Below are 18,065 nucleotides of genomic sequence, written 5' to 3' on the forward strand. Positions count from 1 at the left end.
ATATTTAATGAGTTTTGTACATTTCGTCTAATAAATTGCGAAAATAGTATCAAGTTAATTGATCAAAAGCTTTGTTACATAAATATATTCACTATATGTTCTGATATGTAACTAATAAGTTCAACTTAATTGTTAATCAAATCTCATTATATAAAAGAGCATTCACTTAATACAACTGTTTATCCTTCTTTTGAATCTTAATCTTCAGGTGAAAAAATTTTGTCGACTAATCTCAAAGGTACATGAGAAAAAATATAGTTTTGTAATTCTTAAAAAAATCTAAGTATTAGCTATTTATTCTAAAAGCCATGAATTTTTTACTCCCTATTTTATATGGCAGTACCATTAATCCATTTAAAAATATTTATAAATTAAATTTTATTTTTTTATTTTTTAAAAAAATGATAATTAAAATTTTGCCTCCCTAATTTTGGTTTTTATATCTTTTTCCTTTTCTTTTAATCATAATTCCAGAAATGAGAGAAGTATCTTTGTTAAAATTTTTTTCTTAGTGTTCGTGTTCTTATTGCAGCTATCACTGTCGCTGTCACTGCCTGTACTTAGCACCGCCATTACTCCTTTTACTGCCACCACACCAAACTTCCGGTTCCTCTACGTTGTTGTGCTTTGTCTCTTCTCCTGCGAATTACTCAGGTTTCATTTTAATTATAATTTCAGAGATAAAAGAGATGTCCCTGTTAGGGCTTTTCCACTAATGTTCATGTTCTTGTGATCTTGTCACATCTTTCCAACTACCAAGTACCATCGTCGATGTTGCTGCTTGCACTCAGCACCGCTACTACTCCTTCTACTGCCGCCACACCACACTTCCCAGTCCCTCTGTGTTGTTGTGTGCTTCGTTTCTGCCCCTGCGAACTACTCAGATTTTATTTTACTTTATTTTGTTTTATTGCTTTTTCTATGTCAATTTTTGTGTATTTGGAGATTTTTCTGCTGTCTTCGCACCACAGTGTTTATTTTAAGGGTGGAAAAGAAAATAAAACAACTACTTCACTTCAATGGCAGATTTAAGTGTGGAAAAGAAAATGCATTGCCTTAACTGAGTATTGCAATTGGCAACAAGCACAATGAATTTTTCTTTGTAAATTTGTGATTATTAATTGGTGTCTGATTGTGTGAAGATTTCGGATCTGACTTGACTTGGAAAACTTTTCTGAAAAAAAAAAAAGACTTGTCCCTTTGATTTAACCAAACCAACACAATTCGAATAGGAGGTGCAATTTTTCGCTTCCTTTGTTTTTGATTGTATCAGAACTTTGCATCATATCTTATGTATAATTTATATGCCTTTTTGAGCCCATGTAACAACATTGGTTCCTGTTCGTGCAGAGAAAATGTGATCTTAAGCATCCCCTGGTGATGAAATATGCAGAAGTGGTACCCTGTCAATGTTTGAGGTATATTTACAGTAATGTTTTTGTTATTATTAATATAAGTTCATCATCTATTCATTTTTCTCCTCCTATGGTAAGTTTTATCCTAGGCCACTATGATTGATATTTTTTATATCCAAACTCAATTCCTTATTTCTTGCAACGTTGTGATTACTTTTATTGACGGGAAGAAGAACAAGGTTTATGGCCAGAATTTGTGTTATTTGGAAAAGTTATTTCTTGATCAAAAGACCCTCTATTATGATGTAGACCTATTTATCAAAGGTAAATAATACTTGGCTCTAATCATTTCAGGTTGGCATGAGATATTTCAGTATTTATATTTTTTAATTTGCTAGCCCAATTCTTTCATCTATTCTCAGAAGCCTCTGATGCTTTGTAATTGGTGAAACTTGACATTGGACATTGTTTTAATTTAAATATCTTATTTCTCCTCCATACTTATGCCTTGTGGTTTTGTTGCACTTATTTCTTCATATTTACTTTACATGAACGATACTGGTGTTGATATTGACTACATTTTATCATAAAGGAAAAACATTTCGAGGAATCCTATTAAAAATTTCTAATAGACTTCTGTAAGCGCTCTCTCGCCCTCCTCTATCCTTCTCACAAGGATGCGTAGAAATATTTTTGTAGATTTCATCCATTCTAATTTTAAATATTGAACAATATTTGAACTTTCCAAAAAGGAGGGAAAAGTTGGCACGCCAGAAAGACCCCTTTCAGATCTTGGACTGCTAAGCTATAGAGGATATTGGACCAGGGTTCTCTTGGACATCTTGAAAAAGCATAAGGGTAACATTTCCATCAAGGTAAGTATCTGTATAATAATTTTATTTCATAGAACGCATGTTATCTTGTTATTGAGAAAGTTGCTTTTTGGTGCACGAAATTGTGATGTCCAGGCTCGAACAATCCCTGGCAACGTGAGCAACTTGGTACGCGTAATTGTGATTACACTTTAATTATGTAAAATTCATGGCTCTTTCTTTCCCTGGCAATGGCGCCAAGAACATGGTGCCAATACATGGTTCACAACTTCGATACAACTAACCAGCAAGTGCACTGGGTCGTCCAAGTAATACCTTACGTGAGTAAGGGTCGAATCCCACGGAGATTGTTGGTATGAAGCAAGCTATGGTCACCTTGCAAGTCTCAGTTAGGCAGATATAAATGGATAATGGTGTTTTCGAATAATAAATAATAGACTAGGGATAGAGGTACTTATGTAAATCATTGGTAGGAATTTCAGATAAGCGAATGGAGATGCTTTTCGTTCCTCTGAACCTCTGCTTTCCTGCTATCTTCATCCAATCAGTCTTACTCCTTTCCATGGCTGGCTTTATGTGATACATCACCACTGTCAATGGCTACTTTCGGTCATCTCTCGGGAAAATGATCCAATGCCCTGTCACGGCATGGCTAATCATCTGGAGGCATCACCCTTGCCAATGGCTTCATCTTATTCTCTCAGTGAATAATATGCTCACGCACCCTGTCACGGCACGGCTATTCATCTGTCGGTTCTCGATCATGCTGGAATAGGATTTACTATCCTTTTGCGTCTGTCACTAACGCCCTGCAATTGCGAGTTTGGAGCTCGTCACAGTCATTCATTCATTGAATCCTACTCGGAATACCACAGACAAGGTTTAGACCTTTTGGATTCTCTTGAATGCTGCCATCATTCTAGCTTACGCCACGAAGATTCTGGTTGGGAGATCTAAGAGATATTCATTCTAGCTTATTTCATGTAGAACGGAAGTGTTTGTCAGGCACGCGTTCATAAGGGAGAAGGATGATGAGCGTCACACATAATCATCACCTTCATCACGTTCTTGGGTGCGAATGGATATCTTAAAAGCGAAATAAGAAGAATTGAATAGAAAACAGTAGTACTTTGCATTAATCTTTGAGGAACAGCAGAGCTCCACACCTTAATCTATAGAGTGTAGAAACTCTACCGTTGAAAATACATAAGTGATAGGTCCAGGCATGGCCGAGATGGCCAGCCCCCTAAAACGTGATCAATAGTCTCCTAAGATGAACAATGGATTAAAACTGAGACCAAAGATGCCTAATACAATAGTAAAAGGTCCTATTTATAATAAACTAGCTACTAGGGTTTACATGAGTAAGTAATTGATGCATAAATCCACTTTCTGGGCCCACTTGGTGTGTGTTTGGGCTGAGCCTGAGTGTTGCATGTGTAGAGGTTCTTCTTGGAGTTGAACGCCAGCTTTTGTGCCAGTTTGGGCGTTCAACTCTGGTTTTGGCTCCTTTTCTGGCGCTGGACACCAGATTTGGGCAGAGAGCTGGCGTTGAATGCCAGTTTACGTCGTCTATTCTTGGCCAAAGTATGGACTATTATATATTGCTGGAAAGCCCTGGATGTCTACTTTCCAACGCAATTGAAAGCGCGCCATTTCGAGTTCTGTAGCTCCAGAAAATTTACTTTGAGTGTAGGGAGGTCAGAATCCAACAGCATCAGCAGTCCTTCTTCAACCTCTGAATCTGATTTTTGCTCAAGTCCCTCAATTTCAGCCAGAAAATACCTGAAATCACAGAAAAACACACAAACTCATAGTAAAGTCTAGAAATGTGAATTTAACATAAAAACTAATGAAAACATCCCTAAAAGTAACTAGATCCTACTAAAAATATACTAAAAATAATGCCAAAAAGCGTATAAATTATCCGCTCATCACAACACCAAACTTAAATTGTTGCTTGTCCCCAAGCAACTGAAAATCAAATAGGATAAAAAGAAGAGAATATACTATAAATTCCAAACTATCAATGAAACAGAGCTTCAATCATATGAGCGGGACTTATAGCTTTTTGCCTCTTGAATAGTTTTGGCATCTCACTTTATCCATTGAAGTTTAGAATGATTGGCATCTATAGGAACTTCAGATTTCGAATAGTGTTATTGACTCTCCTAGTTCAGTATGATGATTTTTGAACACAGCTTCTTTATGAGTCTTGGCCGTGGCCCTAAGCACTTTGTTTTCCAGTATTACCACCGGATACATAAATGCCACAGACACATAATTGGGTGAACCTTTTCAGATTGTGACTCAGCTTTGCTAAAGTCCCCAATTAGAGGTGTCCAGAGTTCTTAAGCACACTCTTTTTTTGCTTTGGACCTTGACTTTAACCGCTTAGTCTCAAGTTTTCACTTGACACCTATACGCCACAAGCACATGGTTAGGGACAGCTTGGTTTAGCCGCTTAGACCAGGATTTTATTCCTTTAGGCCCTCCTATCCACTGATGCTCAAAGCCTTGGGATCCTTTTTATTTGCCCTTGCCTTTTGGTTTTAAGGGTTATTGGCTTTTTGCTCTTGCCTCTTGGTTTTAAGAGCTTTGGCTTTTTCTGCTTGCTTTTTCTTTTTCTTTCTAATTTTTTTTTCGCCTACTTTTTTTTTTCTGCAAGCTTTGTTCTTTGCTGCTTTTTCTTGCTTCAAGAATCTTTTTTATGATTTTTCAGATTATCAAATAACATGTTTCCTAGTCATCATTCTTTCAAGAGCCAACATATTTAACATTCTTAAACAACAACTTCAAAAGACATATGCACTGTTCAAGCATTCATTCAGAAAACAAGAAGCATTGTCACCACATCAATATAATTAAGCTAAGTTCAAGGATAAATTCAAAACTCATGTACTTCTTGTTCTTTTGAATTAAAACATTTTTCATTTAAGAGAGGTGATGGATTCATAGGACATTTATAACTTTAAGACACAGTTACTAACTATTAATGATCATGTAATGAAGACACAAACATAGATAAGCACATAACATAGAAAACAAAAAACAGAAGAAACAAGAACAAGGAATGAATCCACCTTAGTGATGGTGGCGTTTCCTTCTTGAGGAACCAATGATGTCCTTGAGCTCTTCTATGTCTCTTCCTTGTCTTTGTTGCTCCTCCCTCATTGCTTTTTGATCTTCTCTAATTTCATGAAGCATGATGGAGTGCTCTTGATGTTCCACCCTTAGTTGTCCCATATTGGAACTCAATTCTCCTAGGGAGGTGTTGATTTGCTCCCAATAGTTTTGTGGAGGAAAGTGCATTTGAGGCATCTCCGGGATCTCATGGAAATGAGCTTCTTGCGCCTCTTGAGCTCCATGACTGGGCTCTCTTGCTTGCTCCATCTTTTTCTTAGTGATGGGCTTGTCCTCTTTAATGAGGATATCTCCTTCTATGAAAGCTCCAGCTGAGTAACATAGATGGCAAATGAGGTGAGGGAAGGCTAACCTTGCCATAGTGGAAGACTTGTCAGCCACCTTGTAGAGTTCTTGAGGTATAATCTCATGAACTTCCACCTCTTCTCCAATCATGATGCTATGGATCATGATGGCCCGGTCTATAGTAACTTCAGACCGGTTGCTAGTGGGAATGATTGAGCATTGAATGAACTCCAACCATCCTCTAGCTATAGGCTTGAGGTCCAATCTTCTTAGTTGAACCGGCTTGCCTTTGGAGTCAATCTTCCATTGAGCTCCTTCTACACATATGTCCATAAGGACTTGGTCCAACCTTTGATCAAAGTTGACTCTCCTTGTGTAGGGGCGTGCGTTCTCTTCCATGTTTGGCAAGTTGAACGCCAACCTCACATTTTCCGGACTAAAATCTAAGTATTTCCCCCGAATCATTGTAACATAGTTCTTTGGATCCGGGTTCTTACTTTGATCATGGTTCTTGGTGATCCATGCATTGGCATAGAACTCTTGAACCATTAGGATGCCGACTTGTTGGATGGGTTTTGTTAGGACTTCCCAACCTCTTCTTTGAATCTCATGTCGGATCTCCGGATACTCATTTCTTTTGAGTTGGAAGGGGACCTCGGGGATCACCTTTTTCTTGGCCACAACATCATAGAAGTGGTCTTGATGGGCTTTGGAGATGAACCTTTCCATCTCCCATGACTCGGATGTGGAAGCTTTTGTCTTCCCTTTCCCTCTTCTAGAGGATTCTCCGGTCTTAGGTGCCATCAATGGTAATGGAAAAACAAAAAAGCTATGCTTTTACCACACCAAACTTAGAATATTGCTCGCCCTCGAGCAATGAAAGAAAGAATAGATGAAGAAGAAGAAGAAATGGAGGAGAGGGGGGTGGGAAGTGTTTCGGCCAAGAAGGGTGTAGAGGGGTGTGTTGTGTAAATTTGATGAAGAATGGAGGGCTTTATATAGGGAAGGGAGGGGGGTTAAGGTTCGGCCATATGGGTGGGTTTGGGTGGGAAATTGGTTTTGAATTTTGAAGGTAGGTGGAGTTCGTGAGGTAGGTTTATGGGGAAGAGTGGATGGATGTGAGTGGTGAAGAGGTGATGGGGAAGAGAGTTTGAGGTGATTGGTGAAGGGTTTTTGGGGAAGAGTGTTTATGGGGTTGTGTGAAAGAGAGTGGTGAAAAGAAGTGAGTGGAGGTAGGTGGCGATCCTGTGGGGTCCACAGATCCTGAGGTGTTCAAGGAATTACATCCCTGCACCCATTAGGCATGTAAAAATGCCTTTGTACCCAACTCTGGGCGTTCAGCGCCAGGTTGGTGGCCATTTTGGGCGTTCAGCACCCATTTGTGTGCCATTTCTGGCGTTGAACGCCAGAACCATGCCTGTTCTAGCGTTCAGCACCCAGAAGCTGCCCATTTTGGGCGTTCAGCGCCAGCACCATGCTCTGTTCTGGCGCTGAACGCCAGACAGATGCTCCTCCAGGGTGTGATTTTTTTTTCTGCTGTTTTTGATTCCGTTTTCAATTTTTATATTTATTTTGTGACTCCACATGATCATGAACCTACAAAGACATATAACTAAGAAAAATATTGTTAGATAAATAAAAATTGGGTTGCCTCCCAACAAGCGCTTCTTTAATGTCAATAGCTTTACAGTGGGCTCTCATGGAGCCTCACAGATGTTCAGAGCATTGTTGAAACTCTCCAACACCAAACTTAGAGTTTGGATATGGGAGTTCAACACCAAACTTAGAGTTTGGTTGTGGCCTCCCAACACCAAACTTAGAGTTTGACTGTGGGGGCTCTAGTTGACTCTGCTTTGAGAGAAGCTTTTCATGCTTCCTCTCCATGGTTGCAGAGGGTGATCCTTGAGTTTTAAACATAAGGGAGTCCTCCTTCCATTGAAGGACTATTTCACCTCTGTCAACATCAATCACAGCTCTTGCTGTGGCCAGGAAAGGTCTTCCTAGGATGATGGATTCATCCTCTTCCTTTCCAGTATCCAGGACTATGAAATCAGCAGGGATGTAAAGGCCCTCAACCTTTACTAACACGTCCTCTACTTGTCCATAAGCCTGTTTTCTTGAACTGTCTGCCATCTCTAATGAGATTTCAGCAGCTTGCACCCCATAGATTCCCAGTTTCTCTATTACAGAGAGGGGCATGAGGTTTATTCCTGAACCAAGGTCACATAGAGCCTTAAAGATCATGGTGCCTATGGTACAGGGTATTATGAACTTTCCAGGATCCTGTCTCTTCTGAGGCAATGTCAGTTGATCCAGATCACTTAGTTCATTGATGAACAAGGGAGGTTCAACTTCCCAAGCATCAATGCCAAATAATTTGGCATTCAGCTTCATGATTGCACCAAGAAACTTGGCAGTTTGCTCTTCAGTAACATCCTCATTCTCTTCAGAAGAGAAATACTCATCAGAGCTCATGAAGGGCATAAGGAGGTTCAATGGAATCTCTATGGTCTCTAGATGAGCCTCAGAGTCCTTTGGTTCCTCAGGGGGAAGCTCCTTATTGATCACTGGACATCCCAGGAGGTCTTCCTCCTTGGGATTCACGTCCTCTCCTTCCCTTACAGGTTCGGCCATGGTGCTTATGTCAATGGCCTTGCACTCTCCTTTTGGATTCTCTTATGTATTGCTTGGGAGAGTACTAGGAGGGATTTCAGTGATCCTTTTACTCAGCTGGCCCACTTGTGCTTCCAGATTTCTAATGGAAAACCTTGTTTCATTCATGAAACTTACAGTGGCCTTAGACAGATCAGAGACTAAGTTTGCCAAATTAGAAGTATTTTGTTCAGAGTTCTCTGTCTGTTGCTGAGTTGATGATGGAAAAGGCTTGCTATTGCTAAACCTGTTTCTTCCACCATTATTAAAGCCTTGTTGAGGCTTTTGATCCTTCCATGAGAAATTTGGATGATTTCTCCATGTTGAGTTATAGGTGTTTCCATAAGGTTCACCTAAGTAATTTACCTCTGCTATTGCAGGGTTCTCAGGATCATAAGCTTCTTCTTCATAAGAAGCCTCTTGAGTACTGTTGGATGCAGCTTGCATTCCATGCAGACTCTGAAAGATCATATTGACTTGCTGAGTCAATATTTTATTCTGAGCCAATATGGCGTTCAGAGTATCAACTTCAAGAACTCCCTTCTTCATAGGCATCCCATTACTCACAGGATTTCTTTCAGAAGTGTACATGAACTGGTTATTAGCAACCATGTCAATGAGTTCTTGAGCTTCTGCAGGCGTTTTCTTTAGGTGAATGGATCCACCTGCAGAAGTGTCCAGTGACATCTTTGATAGCTCAGATAAACCATCATAGAATATATCCAGGATGGTCCATTCTGAAAGCATGTCAGAAGGACACTTTTTTGGTCAACTGTTTGTATCTTTCCCAAGCTTCATAGAGGGATTCACCTTCTTTCTATCTGAAGGTTTGAACATCAGCTCTAAGCTTGCTCAGCTTTTGAGGAGGAAAGTACTTGGCTAGGAAAGCCGTGACCAGCTTATCCCAAGAGTTCAGGCTGTCTTTAGGTTGAGAATCCAACCATAATCTAGCTCTGTCTCTTACAGCAAAAGGGAAAAGCATGAGCCTGTAGACTTCAGGATCTACTCCATTAGTCTTAACAGTATCACATATCTGCAAGAATTCAGTTAAGAACTGAAAAGGATCTTCAGATAGAAGTCCATGAAACTTGCAGTTCTGCTGCATCAGAGAAACTAATTGAGGTTTCAGCTCAAAGTGGTTTGCTCCAATGGCAGGAATGGAGATGCTTCTTCCATGTAAATTGGAATTAGGTGCAGTAAAATCACCAAGCATCTTCCTTGTATTATTATTATTTTCGGCTGCCATATCCTTTTCCTGTTCGAAAATTTCTGAAAGGTTATCTCTGGATTGTTGTAATTTAGCTTCTCTTAATTTTCTCTTCAGAGTCCTTTCAGGTTCTGGATCTGCTTCAACAAGAATATTCTTATCCTTGCTCATGCTCATATGACAAAGAAGAGGGCACAGAAAAATAATAATAATAGAAATCCTTTATACCACAGTATAGGGATTCCTTTATGATTGAAAGAAAAGAGGGAGACAAAGAGTGTGATGTAATGGAAGAAACACAACTGTGAGGATGGCAGAGATGTGAGATGAGATGTTAGGATATGAATGAATAAATAAATAGAAGGAGGTGAGAGAGGGAGAATTTTCGAAAAAATATTTTTGAAAAAGAGTTAGTGATTTTTGAAAATAGTTTTTGAAAAATGTTAGTAGTTTTCGAAAATTAAGATTTAAAAATTAAAATAATTAATAAATTAAAAAGAAATTTTGAAAAAGGGGGAAGATATTTTTGAAAATGAGAGAGAGAGAGTTAGTTAGGTAGTTTTGAAAAAGTTAAGAAACAAACAAAAAGTTAGTTAGTTAGTTGAAACAAATTTGAAAATCAATTTTGAAAAGATAAGAAGTTAGGAAGTTAGAAAAGATATTTTGAAACCAACTTTTTGAAAATAGATAAGATAAGAAGATATTTTGAAAAGATATGATTGAAATTAGTTTTGAAAAAGATTTGATTTTTAAAATCACAATTAATGACTTGATTCACAAGAAATCATAAGATATGATTCTAGAACTTAAAGTTTGAATCTTTCTTAACAAGCAAGTAACAAACTTGAAATTTTTGAATCAAAACATTAATTGATTATGTTATTTTCGAAAATTTGATATAAAATAAGAAAAAGATTTTTGAAAAATATTTTTGAAATTTTCGAAAATAACTAAGAATTTTGAAAAAGATTTGATTTTTGAAAAAGATTTTGAAAAAGATATGATTTTCAAATTGAAAATTTGATTTGACTCATAAGAAACAACTTGATTTTAAAAATTTTTGAAAAAGTCAACTCAAATTTTCGAATTTGATGAGAGAAAAAGGGAAAGATATTTTTTTTTTATTTTTGAATTTTTATGATGCAAGAGGAAAACACTAAAAAGATGCAATGCATGAAATTTTTAGATCAAAACATGTGATGCATGCAAGAATGCTATGAATGTCAAGATGAACACCAAGAACACTATGAAGATCATGATGAACATCAAGAACACATTTTTGAAAAATTTTTAATACAAAGAAAACATGCAAGACACCAAACTTAGAATTCTTTAATGCTTAGACATTAAGAATTTAAGAATGCATATGAAAAACATGAAAAGACACAAAACAAAAAATCATCAAGATCAAACAAGAAGACTTACCAAGAACAACTTGAAGATCATGAAGAACACTATGAATGCATGATATTTTCGAAAAAATGCAAGATGCATATGCAATTGACACCAAACTTATAACATGACTCAAGACTCAAACAAGAAACACAAAAATATTTTTGATTTTTTTGATTTTCTAATTTTTTTTGGATTTTTTTCGAAAATTAATTGAAAAAGGAAAATAAGGATTCCAAAATTTTTAATATGAATTCTAGGAATCTTGCATTCTTAGTCTAAAGCTTCGGTCCAGGAATTAGACATGGCTCACTAGCCAGCCAAGCTTTCAAAGAAAGCTTCAGTCCAAAACACTAGACATGGCCAATGGCCAGCCAAGCTTCAGCATGTAAGACCAGAGTATATTGCTCTTGATAACAAATTGTTGCTCATTATTTATCAAATATGTAACTTGCCTCTAATGGTTTGGAAGCCTCAGTCCAAAAGAATCTAGACATGGCTTTACAGCCAGCCAGGCTTCACATGCTTCATGAAACACTAGAATTCATTCTTAAAAATCTTGAATAAAAATTTTGAAAATATTTTTATTTTTTTCGAAAATAGATGAGAAAATTTTAGAAATACTTTTGAAAAATTTTTGAAAAGAAAAAAAAAAGAAAATTACCTAATCTGAGCAACAAGATGAACCGTCAGTTGTCCAAACTTGAACAATCCCCGGCAACGGCGCCAAAAACTTGGTGCACGAAATTGTGATGTCCAGGCTCGAACAATCCCTGGCAACGTGAGCAACTTGGTATGCGTAATCGTGATTACACTTTAATTATGTAAAATTCATGGCTCTTTCTTTCCCTAGCAATGGCGCCAAGAACATGGTGCCAATACATGGTTCACAACTTCGATACAACTAACCAGCAAGTGCACTGGGTCATCCAAGTAATACCTTACGTGAGTAAGGGTCGAATCCCACGGAGATTGTTGGTATGAAGCAAGCTATGGTCACCTTGCAAGTCTCAGTTAGGCAGATATAAATGGATAATGGTGTTTTCGAATAATAAATAATAGACTAGGGATAGAGGTACTTATGTAAATCATTGGTAGGAATTTCAGATAAGCGAATGGAGATGTTTTTCGTTCCTCTGAACCTCTGCTTTCCTGCTATCTTCATCCAATCAGTCTTACTCCTTTTCCATGGCTGGCTTTATGTGATACATCACCACTGTCAATGGCTACTTTCGGTCATCTCTCGGGAAAATGATCCAATGCCCTGTCACGGCACGGCTAATCGTCTGGAGGCATCACCCTTGCCAATGGCTTCATCTTATCCTCTCAGTGAATAATATGCTCACGCACCCTGTCACGGCACAGCTATTCATCTGTCGGTTCTTGATCATGCTGGAATAGGATTTACTATCCTTTTGCGTCTGTCACTAACGCCCTGCAATCGCGAGTTTGGAGCTCGTCACAGTCATTCATTCATTGAATCCTACTCGGAATACCACAGACAAGGTTTAGACTTTCCGGATTCTCTTGAATGCCGCCATCATTCTAGCTTACGCCACGAAGATTCTGGTTGGGAGATCTAAGAGATATTCATTCTAGCTTATTTCATGTAGAACGGAAGTGTTTGTCAGGCACGCGTTCATAAGGGAGAAGGATGATGAGCGTCACACATAATCATCACCTTCATCACGTTCTTGGGTGCGAATCGATATCTTAGAAGCGAAATAAGAAGAATTGAATAGAAAACAGTACTACTTTGCATTAATCTTTGAGGAACAGCAGAGCTCCATACCTTAATCTATGGAGTGTAGAAACTCTACCGTTGAAAATACATAAGTGATAGGTCCAGGCATGGCCGAGATGGCCAGCCCCCTAAAACGTGATCAATAGTCTCCTAAGATGAACAATGGATTAAAACTGAGACCAAAGATGCCTAATACAATAGTAAAAGGTCCTATTTATAATAAACTAGCTACTAGGGTTTACATGAGTAAGTAATTGATGCATAAATCCACTTCCTGGGCCCACTTGGTGTGTGTTTGGGCTGAGCCTGAGTGTTACATGTGTAGAGGTCCTTCTTGGAGTTGAACGCCAGCTTTTGTGCCAGTTTGGGCGTTCAACTCTGGTTTTGGCTCCTTTTCTGGCGCTGGACGCCAGATTTGGGCAGAGAGCTGGCGTTGAACGCCAGTTTACGTCATCTATTCTTGGCCAAAGTATAGACTATTATATATTGCTGGAAAGCCCTGGATGTCTACTTTCCAACGCAATTGAAAGCGCGCCATTTCGAGTTCTGTAGCTCCAGAAAATCCACTTTGAGTGTAGGGAGGTCAGAATCCAACAGCATCAGCAGTCCTTCTTCAACCTCTGAATCTGATTTTTGCTCAAGTCCCTCAATTTCAGCCAGAAAATACCTGAAATCACAGAAAAACACACAAACTCATAGTAAAGTCCAAAAATGTGAATTTAACATAAAAACTAATGAAAACATCCCTAAAAGTAACTAGATCTTACTAAAAATATACTAAAAATAATGCCAAAAAGCGTATAAATTATCCGCTCATCACTTTTCTGCAGGAGCTAAGTGATATGACTGCCATTAAAGCTGAAGATATATTGCCAACTCTTCAGAGCCTAGAATTGGTCCAATACAGGAAAGGACATCATCTTATTTGTGCAGATCCTAAGGTTCTTGATTGCCATCTTAAAGCTACTGGTAGAGGGGATCTTGAGGTTGATGTTAGCAAATTGATCTAGACCCCTTGCAAGGAACAAAGTAGAGGCAAGAGCTACCTACCATTTATGCAAATTGAGCTACCTAGTTATTTTAGCATGGTCCCTTTTGTGTATTAACAAATAACAAATACATGGTCTTGTAAAGATCTTAGCTAGCTTAAGAAAACACTGATTGTTATAAGTTGAATCATTCTTACCTGTTTTAATTCATGACTCAATTTATTTGTGCTTAATTTCAACAAAAGGAAAAGAGAATATTTGGAAATCAACCTTTAATATTTAAAAAAGATGAACATTGGTACTGATTAGATTTAGTTCTGCCTTTTCCTATGAGCAATGTACTAAATCACCTATTTTCGTGCAGTTTGAGGCATGTATTGTATTTTCTTTTTTACGGTATCTTCCAATCCTGCAATTTAAAGATTAATTTGTTGTAAATTTGTATTTGATTTAAGAGATAGTATATTGAATTAAATTCTGAAATTAATATGACAATATTTTGTCATACAAGAGACCCAAAATTAAAAGGATTTTCCAATCAAACTTGCATTTACAAGCCACCAAAAGAATTAAGATGAGAAAAACTCAAAATCTATGAAAAGTTGAAAACCACTAAAAGACAGATATGCTATAAGGCGCTTGCAATGGTTGGTCATCAGAACACAAAACTGGTTTCCTTAGCCTACTGTCTCCTCTATATTCTCATCCATGACTAGCAACACTGTTTAACAAAAAGGGTTAGTCTCTTCATGTTCAAGCAAACCATAGTAACCCTAATGACTCCTGATATCCTGGATATAGCGACCAATTTGTTGCACATCGAGAAATAACGCATCTACTGCAAGAAATACTCCAAGCTTTCAAGCTATGAGGAAATGATCAAACATACAAAACATCATGATTGAGAAAAAGAGAGTTGCGACTAACAGAAAGAAACATAGATTTGGCAAATTACCAGCCGTGTTGAGAACACTAATCTATAACTCCAACCTTCCTTTGCTGCAGCCGCTCTTTGCTGATCAGTCCAACTGGATATAATCATGAAAACATAAATTTTTCATTTCTAGTAGTAATATAATGAAACTATATTCAAATGGTGTATATAATGATTATGTTGTTTCAATTTTAACCACCAATTTCTCATCAATAGCTAGTAATTATAATGAATTTAAAATACTAGAAATTATAACCTAGTAATAGTATAAGAATGTCTCCCCTCATATCAAGATAAGAAAAATTGTTAAGAAAAAATTATACATATGATATGATGAAAAGTTCTGATCAATCAAAAACAAAGGGAAGCGAAAATTGGACTTCCTATTCAAATTGTGTTAGTTTGGTTAAATCAAAGGGACAAGTATTTTTTTTTTCCAGAAAAAATTTTTCGAGTCAGGTCAGATCTGAAATTTTCACACAATCAGACACCAATTAATACTCACAAATTTGCAAAGAAAAATTCATTATGCTTGATGCCAATTGCAATGCTCAATTAAGGCAATGCATTTTCTTTTCCACCCTTAATCTGCCATTGAAGTGAAGTAGTTGTTTTATTTTCTTTTCCACCCTTAAAATAAATACTGCGGTGCGAAGACAGCAGAAAAATCTCCAAATACACAAAAATTACCATAGAAAAAGCAATAAAACAAAATAAAGTAAAATGAAACTTGAGTAGTTCGCAGGAGTAGAGACGAAGCACACAACAACGCAGAGGGACTGGGAAGTGTGGTGTGGCGGCAGTAGAAGGAGTAGTGGCGGTGCTGAGTGCAGGAAGCAACAGCGACGATGGTAGCTGCAGAGATGTGACAAGAACATGAACGTTATTGGAAAAGCCCTAGCAGAGACATTTCTTTCATCTCTAAAATTATGATTAAAATGAAACCTGAGTAGTTCGCAGGGACAGAAACGAAGCACAACAACACAGAGGGATCGGAAGTGTGATGTGATGTGGCAGTAGAAGGAGTGGTGACGGTATTAAGTACAGGCAGCGATAGCAATGGTGGTAGCTGCAGCAAGAACACGAACACTAAAAGTCCTAGCCGAGAGACTCTCTCATTTTTGGAATTATGATGAAAAAAAAAGGAAAAAGGCATAAAAAACAAAATCAGGGAGGCAAAATTTTAATTATCAATTTTTTAAAAAATAAAAAAACAGAGTTCAATTTATAAATATTTTTAAGTGGGTGGTACTCCCCCATAAAATGGAGAGTAAAGAATCCATGGTCTATTCTAAATATAGAGATTTATAATTACCTTTTTGTACTTTCTATCTACTAAATATCTGGGTATTCTTTCTTTTCTAATTGGCCACTTTTTCTGTAAATCAATAAATATTTAATGAGGTCTTGAAGACAAATTCTATTCATCGATTCTTTTTTAATTGCATTGGAAACATTTAATGGTGCCCTTCTATCTTAACTTGGACTTCTTTTTTTTTTTTCCCCTGTGTGGCGATATGTTTTTTTTTGTGCTTTATAAATCCAATAATTTTTTTTATCGAATAATTACTTATTCATGTGTGATGGATCTGTATTTCCTTTTTTCTATTAATTTTTCTTTGTTTGAACGTATTGATTCAGGTATCCCGTACAACACACGAGTCATTAAATTAGTTAACAATTAATTCCCTACAATAATATTAATGTTCTTCCGCCTTACACTCTATATATACTCTTCCATTCATTATATTATCAAATTCGTCTGTCAGTAAGCTTACGCATATAAAAATCACATTATTATACATGGATTTTACTTTAATTTGTTATATTCAACCTTGTTATGATTCGAATGAATATAATGAAATGAATACTTACTTGACTTGAAGACACATTCTTTTTTCGGTTAATCAATTTTAGCAATCCAATATGATTACGCTACAATAATTACATTATGTAACTTTATTTTATAATTGCCAAAATAACAACAAAAATACTATTTATATACCGAAATCAATTATTATGTATTATGTATTTTATATTCTAACATGATCAATTACTAAAATAACTATCATGTATTTATGTATAAATACAATACATATGTTATATTCTAAATATTTATGTTATATTTGTTTTGTCGATTTTTAACAAATCAACGGTGGTTCGATTCTAATGGTTCGAGAGCGAAACCAACTCCTCTTTTGCGAGTACCAATTTTCTAAAAGTGCATCAAAGACCTTCGAATTAGACGGGATTAGTGGAAAAGACTGAAAATACTAAAAATAAAAGGTTTTGAAAATAAAATTGACTGAATTTGAAATGATTTGCATTGAATTTAAATAAAGCAGTAAAATGCCTTCGATTAGATCAAAGGACTTTGAATTCGAAAATAACAGTACAGGAATGTAAATCGGACATAAATATTAAATGTTGCTTGAAAGATAAATTTGCAAGAAAAATAAAGTTCGCAGAAAATGTAAATAAAAAGTAAAAACAAGTAGAAGGAATTCTACAGAAATTTGACTCGAAGCAGACTCAGAAAGTCGCTGGGATGTGAGTGTGCGTGAGTAATTTCTGAAATGAAGTTCCGACCCTTGTGACTTCGAGCCTTCTAGTATTTATAGCCATTCCGTTAACTGATTAATTTGAAATGAAACTCCTACGTGTGCGAAAACGTGAATAACCGTTCCCGCTCTTTTGCCTGATCAAGTGACGGTTTCAAAATGACTTTCGATTTCAAACTCTTCGATCTTCTTTGTCAAATACCTCCTCAATTTGTTAAGTCAATCGGACTCTTACTTAATGTCCCCAAACACGTGTCTCCTTCGATGCAAACTTCTTTCCGAAAGCTCACTTAGTTACTCGAATAACCTTCTCCTTCGAATTCAATTATTTTTTACCGATAAATTGCCCCCTAAGATTACTGTGTTTGTTCTCGAAATCATCATTTTTTTTAGGGCGAAACACTTAATCCTAATTTTATCATTAACGGAAATCACCATGATTAGCCATAAATGACATTTACTTCCCCCATTAACTTTTCATCCGTTTGACATGTTTTCCACGATTCGCACTTTCTCTTTTCCACCACTTCACCTTCTTTAGGAAGTTGCCTTCTCCCTTTTTGAATTCTCCTCTATAACAATGGATAAAAATAATTCTTCCTCTTTAAATTTGAAATTTCTTACCGTCAATACTTCCCGAATTCTTACTTTCTGAAGCTCCAATTTCTCCTTTCACCTCCTGAACTCTTTGTTTTGCGACTTCAATCTTTCTTCCAACTTCTTATTCTGTTCAACAATGGCTTCCCCTTCAACTCGCACTACTTCTCAAAACAAAGGCAAAGGCCCTATGGCTCAACCTCAGGCTCCCCCAACCTTATAAATACTCAACCAAATCAACGACGAGATTATTGAAGACCCTCAGCCTCAAGTCAATGACCCAAGGATTCTCATTCCGTTCAACATCGCCGACGAAACCCACTATTTTGTTGGCCCTATTCAAAACATGGAACAGGTGCACAAACGTATCCA

The sequence above is a fragment of the Arachis hypogaea genome, chromosome 19 (genome assembly GCF_003086295.3).
Source record: "Arachis hypogaea cultivar Tifrunner chromosome 19, arahy.Tifrunner.gnm2.J5K5, whole genome shotgun sequence".
Lineage (NCBI taxonomy): Eukaryota > Viridiplantae > Streptophyta > Magnoliopsida > Fabales > Fabaceae > Arachis > Arachis hypogaea.